Below are 13,768 nucleotides of genomic sequence, written 5' to 3' on the forward strand. Positions count from 1 at the left end.
AGTCAGCGATGGATTTCCTACCAGTGTAGGACAGCATGCTGCTTGCCTTTGGGAGATATTTTGATCATCATCCTGAAGTTTGTTGTATGTTGGTCAAGGCAAACAGAATGCTAAGCAGCTGTCAAAGCCATTTCATCCAACTTGCTCTTTTAGCTTTCAGTATGTTCCACTGACGTGTTACCATAACCACTAGTGAAATGAAGCAGTTAGGAGGCGCGTTCTGCATTCTTAGATGAGTGGTGACAGATTTGCAGGTTGCTTTCTCCCTTGTCTTAAAATGTTTAGTCTGAAGCATTCTAAGTAGTAACATCCTTGTTATGCCTCTGTGTTTTAAGACAGAGGAATGCAGAGATGGTCCCTGTATATCGTATATAAAAAAACCTGCTTATAGTTTGGTACTACTTCTTCAGTTGAAGAGCCAAGCATGAAGAGGGTGTAAATCAGGCAGAGTCGCTGTTACATTAATAAGTTCATAGACAAAGAAAAGCCTTCCTTATTTTTGCTTTGAGGTGTGTGTCAGGCATCAGTGCTGCTCAGTAGGATGAAAACTGCCAAGCACTGTAGAAGTGGCTTGGAATTTAGGACTGCCACTTTTTTCCCCTGCAGGTAACGATTGGGGTGGACACAATGTATCTGCTCCAGAAGCTGTAGCAGTGGCATCCTTTACAGTTGCGCCAAGCCAGGCCCTCGCTGCCTTGCCTGCCTGGTAGTGGAAATGCTGAGAATGCTGAATGCTGAACCCAGCTGGGTTTTCTGCAAAAGAATACTGGGTGCTGCATCACTAGTCGGGTGGGGCTGCGTGTGCAGCTGCTTCACTGCCAAATCTGCCTTCTGAGGCCCAGCTGGAGAAAACTGCTGCTGTGTGCTCTGTTGTTTCAAATATCAGAGCTGGCTGTGTTTGCCTGCAGCAGCGTGTATTGGTATGTGTTCAGTCTTTTATATCTGAAGGTAGAGAGGAATGGCAAGGAGTGTACCACAATATGTGATGTTTCTATGTATTAATTACTGAAATACAAAAGGATGCCTTAGGCTGCAGGCTATTTGTGTGAGAAAGTGTGTTTTTGAATGCTTACCTCTGTTACCTAAGTGGTGTTAATTGGTGAGGGCTGTAGATATTCAACACATTGGCCTTAGTGTATTAGCAGCCCTGCTTTATGAATTGTTTCTTTATTTAAAGCAAGTCTGAGGTCTGAAAACTGAAAGACTGCTTTCTATTTTGGCAATATTTGTGAAATTCAGGGTATGCGTTATTTGTGTTCCATAAGCTAAATAATTGTGTGAGTTTTGTATCTCTAAGCTCTTAGCTGTTTTGTGAAATAGTCAGCAGAGGAATCTAGCATGTATAATGTGTGTATTTAAATTGACATAGTATCCATATACACACATTGAAGGATGTTTTCTTACATGTATGAAGCTTTTCCTTGTCTGCACAAAGTTGGTGCCTCTCTGTTGTGCAGTAGCTGGTGTAGCTCCCAGAGCAGCCATTTAATTGAATGCTTTTAAAGCAGCAAAGCTGTCCCTGCAGACATTTCCTCTGCTCGCTGACACTATGAGGTTGAAGTAGCCATTAGGTTCTCTTAAACAATGTTGGTAGTACACAAACTAAAATCCAGACTGTTTTGTGCCCTGTAGACTCATGTAAAGCTCACGTAAAAAAAGAATGTCTAGTATTCCTTGGAAATAGGGTGGGGCAAAAACAATGGTGAAAGGTGCAGTAGATGACCTTTTGAATGGACAGATTTGTCATCTTACACTCAGCATTTTGCTAACATTTGACCCATGGTTGAGCACTTGCTTGAGCACTTGCAAGGAAGCACTCATAAAGCAAACACAGGATGTTTTCAATCATTAATAATTGGTTCATGTATGAACTGGTCTCCTTGGTGAGCCTCAGCAGTCCCCTCTGATGTGTGTGGAGGAAATGCATGGCTTCACATTGAATTCGAGCAGCGCCATCTACTGTTGTATTCTAATACTGCTTTGAGAGGAGGAAAAGTTGTGTAGATGAAACATCTGAGTTAATTCCTTGGAGTTACCTTTGCAGCAAGGGAAAAAGTTGGTGATGATGAAGCACAAACCCATTTGAGCCATACTTCTAGTTGTGATTGTGGCATTGTGAATTAACACAGTGTGTAGGCGCAGTGCACTTCAGTGTGAATTACAGAAAGCAAGAGTCATCATCTCTGCTTTAAGGTAGGGATAAAATCCATGCTCATATCAACTCCTGTGTCCATGTTTTAATGAAAATAATTTGAAATAGAAAATAGTCCCTTTTTTCAACCCTTCTCTCAAAATGCTTTTTAAATGTAAAAGTCCAGTGAGCTCTGCTGGTGTGTAGACAGCTTCTTTACCAGTGTATAGCTGACTAACAGTTGGTACAACGTCACCTGATTACATTTGCTGAATACTACATTTAAATATTCCTCAACGATGCTGGGATCAACCTGGATCAAGGTCTGCACTGAGGGTTATGTTAGCTCTTCACAACATCAAAACACTATAATTGAGGGCAAGTAGAAGACTTCTTGCCACATGTAAGACTTGTAACAGCATCGTGGTGCCGTCACTGATTTGTTTTATGGACACGTCACTTGAAAATGTATAGCATCTCTGGACAAAGTCCAGCCCCCTCTCTTGTCTCCACCTTTGGACTTTTTAGCAAATACTCTTTTCTTTACAGCCTACCTGTGTGTTTGACACAACTCATTACCTCCTGTCTACCACTCCCAACCTAGTCTAATACTCTGATTATATCTAATTGTAGGAATTAAATGTATGCCTTTCCTGCTGTGGAGCCAATCAGCATATTGGAGCATATGACGGAAGTCTGATTACAATATGTTTTCTCTCCCTGTTGAGCAGGCTGCATCCTGGAGGCCAAATAATGTATTTAAATAAACCCTGTGAGATCCCCTGCAGTGCTGGAAGCCCGTGTTATGTTAGCGATGCTCTGAAGGAAGCCTTCCATGTACGACCAGTGGCAGCTGGCTGATTTGCACAAACCACGTTTCACTCAGAGCCTTATGTTTTGTATTCATTGGTGCTTAGCACCTTGACTTCTGAGTTCAGGCCTTGGACTACCCTCTCTGCTCTTTCACCTTTTGTGAAGGCAAGCGTATGCTTGAGTGAAAGCCAGCGGTTTCAACTGAAGGAAAAAAAATGCAACAGTGACTATGTTGCAAGGTTGCCATTCAGTGTCATTTTCTTCTTGATTTACTGTTGGAGAGAATGAGATCTGCTTGGTGGCTACCAGGTCGTGAGAGAAGGCCCTAAAGGCATCTAAAAATCATTTTGCTGTATTCCATATATTGGGATTTTTCTCTGATAAAAATCTGTAATCATTTGATTCTCCTCTTTTGCACCTGGAAGAACAAGTGGTTATAGCAGCTGCTGTTCATCTTCCTCTCTCAGCTGTTGGGGTAACTCTCAGCAGCTGTATTTTATCCCTTTGTGCCTCTTGAGAAGGAAACCCAGGCAGTTCTACAGCTTAGAGGGTTTCCTTCATTCCTCATCTCTCATGCTGACCGTATCTAACCTAAATCTCCCCTCTCGTACTTGAAGCTATTCCTCATTCTGTCACTACCAAACTGTGTAAAAGTCTGTCTCCCTCCTGCTTATGAGCTCCTTTTCAGTGGTGCTTCAGATCGCTGTCTTGATTCTGTCTGTACATCTGAAGCCATCCTTTTGAAAAGAAACAGATAAAAAGGGTTACCTTTGTCCCATGAGTACTAGAGGGAGTCGTTCACATTTGGTCGATTGCTGATAAGGTTTCTACTGTCAGCTCCAAGGTTGTTTGCAGTACAGAGGGAAGAGCTGTGCTTTAGTGTTCCTTTCCCAAGTGTGTAGCTTATTTTTCCCTAATAGGGCCGATCTTGCAAAGGCTTCACTAGGGAAGAAATTGCAACATCTGACCATGTGGTGAAGAAAGTTACCAAGTTGTGACTCGTCTGTCATCACTGTGAGCTACTTATGTTACGAGCAAGATGTTAGGAAAGAGTTAAGAGAAATCAGTCAGGTTGTGCTGCGGTGGTCAGAAAATGGGGTCCCCCCAAACTTCTGTTTGCCCACACAAAAGCCTTCTGCTGCTGGGGGTGGCAGTAATGTGTCCCCTGACTGTAACCCAGCCCCAGAAGTATCTGCGCTAATGAATGTGGGGCAGTGTGCATATCGGATACATCTGACTCATAAATATTTCATTTGCTTTTACCAGTCAGCCTGGCTTTGGCAGAAGATTGTCTCCTGTGTGCCACAGGAAGAGATGTGAGTGCAGTGTTGCATTTCTCTACAGGGAATTGGAGCCAGAGCAGGAGCGCTTCTGCACCATTCCTGGGCACCACTGTCCCCTTGAAGTTACTTTGACTTAGACATCAAATACTGCTCACTAATCCCATAAGGAGTATCTGCTTTTAGTTTGTAGTTGCTCTGGACTTCCGTAGTTTCTCTAGCCTTGGGGAAAAGGGATAAAGGGGAAGATTTGCTTGGAATTCTCATCTGTTCCTGCAGATAGGAGGGTAGTTACATGGTTAACATCCATGCTTCACTGTGAGGCCTTTGGACAGTAATCTGATGGCACTCATCATCTCCATAATGTGACACCATGGCAGGAAGATGTGATCCTGCGGGCAGATTTCTATCAGCCCTGCTTCTGCTCCTCTGTGTGTCTCCTCCCACCCTCTGCTCCTGCTCTGTTCCTCTGCGGTTGGGTTTGGCTGTGGGGCTGTGCTGCTGTGGTGTGCAGCCTGGTGTTGTGCTGCTGTGCACCTCCTGTTCTGATAAAAGGAAATCACGGCTCAGCAGTACTTGCTCAAGTAACACGGCTTTGTTTGTGGAGCTGTCTGCTCCTTCAGTGTGAGGTGAATGATACTGCAGTGCACAAACTCTGATGTTAACCAGGAAAGCAATTGTGTTCCAGAGCAGGCTGGGATACATCCAAAGGAATCTTAAGGACAGGCTTCCACCTCGGGAGAGGAGTGTGGCTTCTTGGCTGATTATGGGCTCTGGTCATTCCTCCGGTTGGGTAGGCAGGGATGTCTCCATTCTTCTGTTGCAATCTCTGTGCAAGTGAAAGCTGTTTACAGAGCTGGAGAAGAAGGTTCAGAACCCGCCCTTTTGCTGCTGAATCTCAAGGGAAGCAGAAAGCTGCAGCGCCTGGACTGCTGAAGTGTCTCTGCACCGGGACTTCTTCCTTTTCTCCTCGAACCGCTCTGAGAACGCCCCTGGGGCCGCGGGTCGCTCGGCGCTGTGCCGGCAGTTCCCTCGCCGTCCGCCAGAGGGCGCCAGGCCGCCCCGTCAGGTTGGGGCGGTGGGAGCTCAGGCGCGCGCGCTGCGGAGGGGCGCCGTGCCCGACGCCCACGGGCAGCGGAAAGTAAAGGAAGGGTTCAAAGCATTCCTGGTCTCGGGGAGAGCTGCGGCAAAAAGCTCGGCACCGCAGCAGGCGGCGCGGATACCCGCGGCCGTTGCTCTGTAAGGGGCAGTGGGATCGAAGCGAGAGCCCGAGGGCTTCCTATTGCTCGAGCCGCTCCGTAAGAATCGAATAAATCCAATCTATGGCAACGTGTTTCATACACCGTCTATCGCTGCTGAGAGTCGCTTAGCAATGAGATAAGCAAGGACAGAGTACGAGCCCTGTCGTGGTCCTTCAGCAGCACAACTCTCCCAACGCTTTGGCTCTCCGCAGCCCCGTGCAACGTGCGGCCCCTCCACAGCCCAAAGAAGGCCTTCAGAGAACGGCTGGGTGCTGCCTTGGCACGCACTGCTGTTCCAAACACGTACATTGCTTTTGAATAATTCCTGATGTTTGTGTTTACCACTGTGCTGTAAGACATAACCCAGCATCTAAGATGCAAATGTGAGATGTTCTGGAGGGTTCCCGGGGGTCAGAAGTTGACTTCCACATGGTTTGCTCTGTGTAGAGGTACCTGGGCTGGAGCTTGCCATGCAAACGGTGTGGTAATGAGCCAACGGGGCATCTTCATCCCCAGGAGTTCAGAGGAACTATTTGCAGCTTATAGTTATATGCTTTTCCCTTTACTTCCAACTATATCCTATTAGCACATGGATTACAAACATTCACAGGATTTACAACGCAACTGTTTAATGTGGGACTCACATAAAAAGTGACTAAAACTGAACGAAGATGAAGAATAAAGAGTTGGAAAAAAGTACTTCCCTAAGGACAGAGCTGCTGGGCCTGCAGGCTGGGTGTGATAAAGATGCTCACAGCAGCACTGTGTGTGTGTGCTCTTTGTAGAATGGGTGATGTTCTGGAAAGGAGAGGTGAAAAAAACAAGAGCTGATGAGATGGAGTGAAAAGGAGTTTAGTGCAGCAGGGAAAAGAGAGGTGAACTGCTGCTGGCTCTGATTTTATGTTGGAAAAAAGAAAAAAGCTTTGCATAGTAGCATAGTATCTCCATGAATATTGCCAGATTACAACCTCTGCAACAGGTCTGAGATCATTTTGCTTGAAGATGCTGAATAACAAAAGGCAGCAGGCTGTTACGGATTTTAATGGCACCTTGCTGATACATAGGAAATCAGGACGTGAATAGAAACCTGTAATTTGATGCTCAATAGCTTTATTTAATACAAACTGCTGGTGAAACTGCATGGCAAAACATAGATAATGGTGATCGATATATTGCTGATAAAAATCTCTGCGATAGACTGGAGAGACATCTTCTGTTGTGTTGTTATAGCAGCCCGTGAACTGTGCAGTGCCAGAGGGAGGGAGAAAAAGCGATGATGTAAGGAGAAATAATGATAGGAATTGTATCTCTAATGTGTGTTCTTGAAATTATAAGCATCTTTCTCTCTGGAACTTAACGTATTTCCAACTCCAGATTCAGGTGAACTGCTGAATTTTTTATTTTTTGATTTAGGATGTGTACAGGAAGTCTGAATTTGATTACAGTTTTATAATTCAAGGTTGCCTGAGTATTTGTTTGGAGTAATATTTTAACTTTAATGTCAAGATGGAAGAAATTTCCCTACTCCTTGTTTAGGGAGCTGCCGCTTTTAGCTTGATACCGAATAAGGTGGGGCTTGAGGACTATGAGTTGAAACCTTCCTGATGCCTTTGTCAGTTTCTGTGGAATTCAAATCATTAAGAACAATCGTTTGTAACCTGTAGTAAGTATTTAAAAAAAACATGGCATTGTGTTGCCTCTTTCTGTGTTGCCTTTGCAGGCAACTTTCCAGGTGAGCACTGTCACAAAGGGCCTGCACCAGGTTGGCTTTCTGTCAAAGTCAGTGTTATCACTGGTAAGTAATCAAAGGAACGTGTACTGGCACAGCTTTTGTTTCGTTGGGGCCATGTAAATCACCTCCCTTAGCCAGGCACAGATTGCAGTGCCGGTGGTATCTTGGGATAATCTATCAGAATTAAATGACAGACATTGAAAACTTGCAGTAATTGTTTTATGTGGACAATTTATCTGACAGCAGCTGCCTGGAGGTAGGTTTGTAAGAAACATGTACTAATGATGCTGCTATCTCCCTTCTTGAAAGTGACCTTAACTATGAAAATGAAGCAGAAGTGGTTCTGGATCTGCTTCCTTTGGATGTTTGCCACATTCCTCCCCTGGGCAATGCAGAATAATGACATTTGAAAAGCTGTCTCTGTGTCTTAACGAGGTACATGTGGAGATTAAGGTACTGCACATCTGATGAAAATTTTGCTTGAAGAGAAGTAAAACTATACTAAATAATTCTATACAAAAGACGAAAGTTAAACTATGACACTTCTCATGTACCCCAAGCCATGAAGTTTTCCAGTGGCATTTAAACTAAAGCACAACACTGAGCTACGCACTGTGCTTACAGCAGGCAGGCAGTTTAGTGGATGGAGAAGTTAGGTAACTTTGCAGAAGTCACAAGAGAAGTCAGTGACCACCAGGAATAGCAGCTGTGCATGCTGACAGCCAGCTCTCTGCGAGCCACAAGACCATCCTTCCTCCTGCTCTTGCAGAGGAATCAGCAAGAAGAGGAAGGACTTGCTGTGGTTTCAGAGGGGTATTCTGGTCATCCCAATGTTATCAGCAGAAGTATGGGAGCACCCTCCATTTACATAGGGAGCGGCAGAGTGGCTCTTGCTTTAAGTACTTTTAACTTGGCTGCTCTCAAACTGTTCTCAGATGGGGTCAAATTTTTCCTTAGTAGAAAGAAAGGTTAAAGATGAATCCACTTTGGCTCATCTTTGGAGAGATGTTGGTGGAGCTGCTGAGTTAAACAAACAAAAAAACAGAACACAACCATCCCGTGTAATGCTCATCCATCCTGAGGAGTAGCTTCTGGGCAAAGGAAGAGCTGATAGGGCTAATGAGGAACAAGGTTCTGCAGTACCACCTTTAAATCTGTTGCTGGGGTAAGACTTGAAAAGCATCACTACCTGATTTATTAGTGGTTTTCAAATACACTCATTTTTTTCTATGGTTAACACCACTTCCCAGTTCTCATCAGTCATCTGTTAAGCTTCTCCTCTCCCCTGCTCTCCCTGCAGTCTGCACCATTAGTAATTCTAGCAGCAACCGACAGCATAAGTCGTAACACCATGTAAGCGAGATGGGAAATGATGTTTAACGCTTAACAGATGTTGTTCAGGTGTCAGTCAGCCCCCTGCAAGCCCAGGTAATTCTTAGTGGATGCAGCTGAAAAATTTGGGGCATGGAGTGACAAGGCAAGGGGCAGAGTTATGGGACAAATCCTGTCCTCTAACATGGAGTAGGATCACACACTTAACAGAGGACTCTGTGGGCACAGAGGGCTTTCATTCAGGTGACTTGGAGTAGTCATCTTGAAATTGGGAAGGAAGCAGAAGGTAGGTAAGTGCAAGTGAAAATGAAAGCTGAAGAGACTGAAAGAGAAAAAGCATCTGTGGAATGAGAGTGGGTGAGCATAAAGAAAGTGCTGAGTGCAACTCGCTCCAGTAGAAATGTAGCTTATGTAGCAGCTGGTGAGAGCCAAAGGCATTTGGGTTCCCGAACGCATCAGCAACTCTGGCTGGCGCTGCCAGCTCAGCTGCAGGAGCCCCAGAGGCCTTTTCAGAAAGAAGTGGAGCACTGAGGGCTGCCTGAGCTCTGCCACGGCTTTATTCAAGTGAGGGAGAACAGCCTGGGATGTACTTAAGCCTGGATTGCCAGAGTTCTGGGCCTCTGAGTCTTGCTGAAATGAGTGCTTGGGCACTGTTCGTTTCTCATTTCTCTTAATTCTCCAGGGTTTAAATGTTGAGTTTTCAATGTCTTAATATATGATTTGTTTTATACTGTGCTATAGCATTAAATCACATTCATATTCACGTATCTTCCCCTCTGGCAGCTTTTCTTCCATTAGCATTGCTCTGGTTAGCTGTGAAAGACTGAGCAGATAGACTTGAAATAGGTTCCTAAGGCCCAGCCACTCTGATGTTTATCCTCTTATGGTGTGGCACAGCTGGGAATGGCAATTTGCTCCTGTAACGGGTTGACCAAGGATCAGCTGCAGTATTAAAAGATTAGTACCCAGTTAATTTCCAGTGAGCTGTTCTGTAATAAACTCAGCATATTGATGTGGATTTTCTACATAGGAGTAACTTTCTCATTTACAGAACATTGTATTTGAAGTCTGGTTTAAGAGAAAAAATAAATCCCATTATTTAGATTAACTTATAATGTGCCATTAAGGAACACATGCGTTTTAAACTTACATGTAAGGCTATATATTTTTTGATATCTATTCAATAGATCTAATAGTGCAAACAGGCTCCTAACTGGAAGGTTGCAGTGCTGCCAACCAGAACAAATGAGAAGTATGTGGACTCAGTAATCAGAAAAACAACCATTTAATTTGTTTCCTAAGATTATTAAAATGATTCAATCTCACTGACTAATGAACTCTGTACCTACATAATAGAATCCAGCTGGTATAACAAATTTTATATTTATCTAGTGGTGCTGCTATAAACAGTTATCTCTGTAGCACTGCAGATCTAAGTGTCTCTCTGTTTCTCAGATGCTTAGCAGCTACCCAATTGAACTGCTTCCTTACGAACCCATGTTTCCTGTGCCAGCAGAGAGAGAATTGATGAGGACTTCCTGGCTAAGCTATCAGTACTATCTTAGTTTTTATTCTGCATTCTTCCCAATATCACTTAGCCTTCATGAAGCACAGTCATGAAATTCAAGGTAGGCTGCTTTATGGGACAGCAGCAGCGCCACTACCTTTCTTAGTCTTTCAGTCATGATAGTGTATCAGCATTCTCATCTTTCTCTGCCCTCTCCATTCTTCAGAGTTTTGGAAACTAGGACTTGGGTGGTGTTCCTGCACCCTGTCACGGTTTCCTTATGTGAGCTGGCAGGCAGGCAGGATCTGTCCTTGTCTCACTTGTGATTTGGCATTAAAACCACAGCATGCAAACGTTTTGCTGAGCCTTAAGGCCATGAGCCATCAGCGGTGCCAGGCCCAGCAGTGGCTGCGGGGCAGGCTGGGTGTGAAGGTGTGCTGTGCTGTAAGGGGATGCTCTGCCAACAGTGTGCTTCTGGCAGCCTGCAGTGCTCATTCGTGGTTGGGTGCCTTGAGTCCTGAATGGATGTTTTTCCACTGCCCTAGATACAACAACACTTCCATGTTAGTTGGATTGTACCCAAGGTAGATACTGCAACTCTTTTTCTCCAGTTTTTTTTTTTTTTTTTCTTTTCTTTTTTCCTTGTGGTATTTTTGAATCCGTTCTGGTCGGGTCCTTAATGTTTGCTTTTACATTTAAAAGCAACTATACAAGAAAACTGAAGAATGTCTTTGCTCCCTAAGTGATACCATCTTTCTTTAGACCACAAATAGGAACTATGCTGTTTGTCTTCTGGCCTTGGGTGCTGTCACAGTGTTAATAGGAATTATGAGATAGGTGCACTGTCCTTGTGCTGTGCCCAGGACATGTGAGGGGAACTGCTCCGTGCTTTTTAGGGATGCTGCGGCAGCTGCCTTTGAGCTGCAAGAAGTTGTGCCAGATCTGATCAAAACAACTTAAAGTGTGCTGGTTTTGCTCACTTGTGCTGTGTGGGAACAACAGAGTAAACTGAGTAAAATCTGGATTCTTTGATAATTCTGTGGGTTTTGAACCACTAGAAATGGTTCTGACAAGAGCCACTCATCCCTTAAAAAATGTGATCTCTGGGTCATATGTAATAAGAATAGATTCTATTTGTAGCAGAGTGTATTTGCTTGCTTTCCTACCAGTGGTTGAAAAATCTGTAACTGAAGGGTTGTTTTTCTTGTCTGCACGGCTGGCCTGTGAGGGCTTTAGTCATTGCTCAGGTCTGCTCATGCCCCGCTTTGCATCTAAAACGTTTTGGCAAAGAGCACAGAGTGTTTTTCCTCTTCTTCCCCAGAGGCTGAGCAGAAGCTTGTGTGAGCTCGGTTTGCCCATCACCATATGTTTAAAAATGAAAAGCAATTACCCCCGTTGTCAGACAGCTGGTGAGTAATGAGCATCCTTGCCTTGGAGAGGACTCAGAGCCCATGCTGTGCTTCTTCTGTGTGAGAGCGGGCTCAGAATATTGCAAAATAAAATCCAGGATGGTGCCATCAGCCTATGTTTGGCTTTGGAGACAGAGAAAGCAGGAAACTTAATGGACTAAGCTCTAAAGTCAATAAAAGACTGTGTTTGCCCTTGCTAGTCTTGGCTTGAGATAGAAGTAACATGGGTGATGTATTTGGTTGTAGGAATCCTACATAGTGGAAAGTACATTCGCATTTCAGATTTATAGTATTTCTAACATCTCTAGCCTGACACCATGTGTCTAAAACAAGCCAGTAGTTTCAGCAGCAACAAGAAAACCTGTATGAAGTGATTAATCAATGATGTGTCTATGAGGCTGGGAAATTTTGTAGCCTTGGAAGTGAGTAGTTGGCACTTGTCTGTATCCTTGTTTTTCCAACCTTTCCAGTGTTACATGCAGATTATAAGTATGTGAGGGCTGCTCCAAAAGGAAAGCCTCCTATTTTATTATGTTGGCCTATGACATCAGAGGCAGACGTTGGTGATATGGCAGTAGAAGCTAAACGTTCCCACCGATATTCAGTTATGTTTAGTTGCCATGTGACAGACAAGCAGAGGGGCAATCTGACAAAATCGTGTCTTAAATGGAAATGTGTATGAAGCAAAGGTGTGTCACTGAATTCCTTCATGCACAAATAATTTCCTTCATTGACATTCACTGATGCTTGCTGAACACCGATGGAGACCAAATGGTGGATGTGAGCACAGACAAAATTGGACTGCATGGGCAATATTATACTAGCAACTATGCCATCATTGCAGCTGTAAAACAGCAGTTTACCTCCACTGGTGCAGATTGTTATGAGTGTGGCACACAGGCTCTTGTTTGTCTGCAGCGGAAATGCTAAGTCGGGGCTTGAATCAGTGATTGAGCACCTGGTGGGAAGGCAGGGCCAACCCAGGGGAGCTCAGGTGCATGCAATGTCCTTGAGTGACCAGAAGGGCTGGAGCCAGGATTCATTCCTTCTCAGATCTCATTTAAGGATTGGCAGTGGAGGTGAGGGTATCTTGCTGGAGATCCCTATCTATATGAGGCTTTCCTAATGTAAGTACCTTCTTTATTTCTGTAGCTGTTGCATTTGGGCTTCTTCTCTCGTGTCGTGGCTTAGGACTTTACAACCTTGCTATTGTTGTTGGTGGAAATTCGTAGCTACTGGTGGTGACTGTGTTGAAAAACAGTGTTTTGTAGTTGAGGATTTGCTCTACTGGATAGTGTTATTGTGTTCTTTATATTTGTTGTAGTCAACATGGAAATGAGTAGGATGTATTATTTTGGGAGTAGCCTATATCTTTATAATTTGCATTGGTACTGGCATGCAAAAATCTTTAATGTTCGAGCCTATTAAGTACAACTCAAGAGGAGATGTATCACTATAGATATATTTTAACATGATAAATGAGGTTTTCTTAATTCCATTTTTATAAAGGGGGAGGGAACAATCTTGCCTAGATAAACAGACTGGTCTGCAGTCAGCGTTCAATAATGTAGAAATTAAGTTTAGATAATTAATGTTGGGTTGTGTTACAAGTATCTGAAAACAGAGCTTGATAATCAGAAGATTTCAAAGGTCAAGCACCCTTAACAGTAGCCACAACTTCAAGCCTTGCTCTGAAGTGTCAAATTGAACTCTCACTTCCTGTGTGAGATGTAGCTGTTGAACGTGTGCAAATTTTGCAGCACTGCTAACGTCCCTAATTGTTAATTACATGTCGTCACCCTGCTGCAACAGTGTACAAGGTTTGTAACTGGCAATCAGACTTAAGAAGCTTGTAAGGAGCTCAGTGGGTTCCTCTCCTATGCTATTTTAATCACAGCAGCTGCCTCTGTGCTGACAGCACTGCTGTCAGGGGGCAGATTCATGAAGTAGTTTCTCCTCCCCCCTACACAGGAGAATACCTGGGAGCCCAAGACAGGCACGTTGCAGTGTGACAAGTGAGACCTCTTTTGCTAGGAATAAACCCATACCTCTGAGAATCACGTTGTGCCTGCAAGCTCTGTAATCTGGAGGTGAGAGTAGAGAGGAATTGCTTCTTTCCCCACAGCTGGGTCACACGAGTAAACCAGAGATGGGGCTCTCCTTCCTCTGCATCCTTCTGCCTCAGTGGCTGCTGCTTTGGACTGTGTGAGCTTGGGGCATTTTGGGTTGTTTTTGCCTCTCATTTCTGTTTCCTGACAGACGTTCCCAGCCTTGGGCCTAAGTTCTTTATGAATCACTCAAAAGAAAGGGGGGGGGGGGGGGG

The 13,768-nt window shown here is 44.2% G+C and overlaps 1 protein-coding gene across 1 annotated transcript in view; it reads left to right on the plus strand.

Moving 5' to 3' along the window:
* The first annotated feature begins 13,459 nt into the window (after positions 1–13,459).
* The window catches only part of VAV3 (vav guanine nucleotide exchange factor 3), a 180,967-nt gene continuing 180,658 nt past the window's right edge, over positions 13,460–13,768 (plus strand). Inside the window, exon 1 of the mRNA XM_042874005.1 lies at positions 13,460–13,535. The gene's annotated coding sequence lies outside the window, so the exon portion shown is untranslated. The remainder of the gene's footprint in view (positions 13,536–13,768) is intronic.

The sequence above is a fragment of the Lagopus leucura genome, unplaced genomic scaffold (genome assembly GCF_019238085.1).
Source record: "Lagopus leucura isolate 7727_CA_CO unplaced genomic scaffold, USGS_WTPT01 Super-Scaffold_100009, whole genome shotgun sequence".
NCBI lineage: Eukaryota > Metazoa > Chordata > Aves > Galliformes > Phasianidae > Lagopus > Lagopus leucura.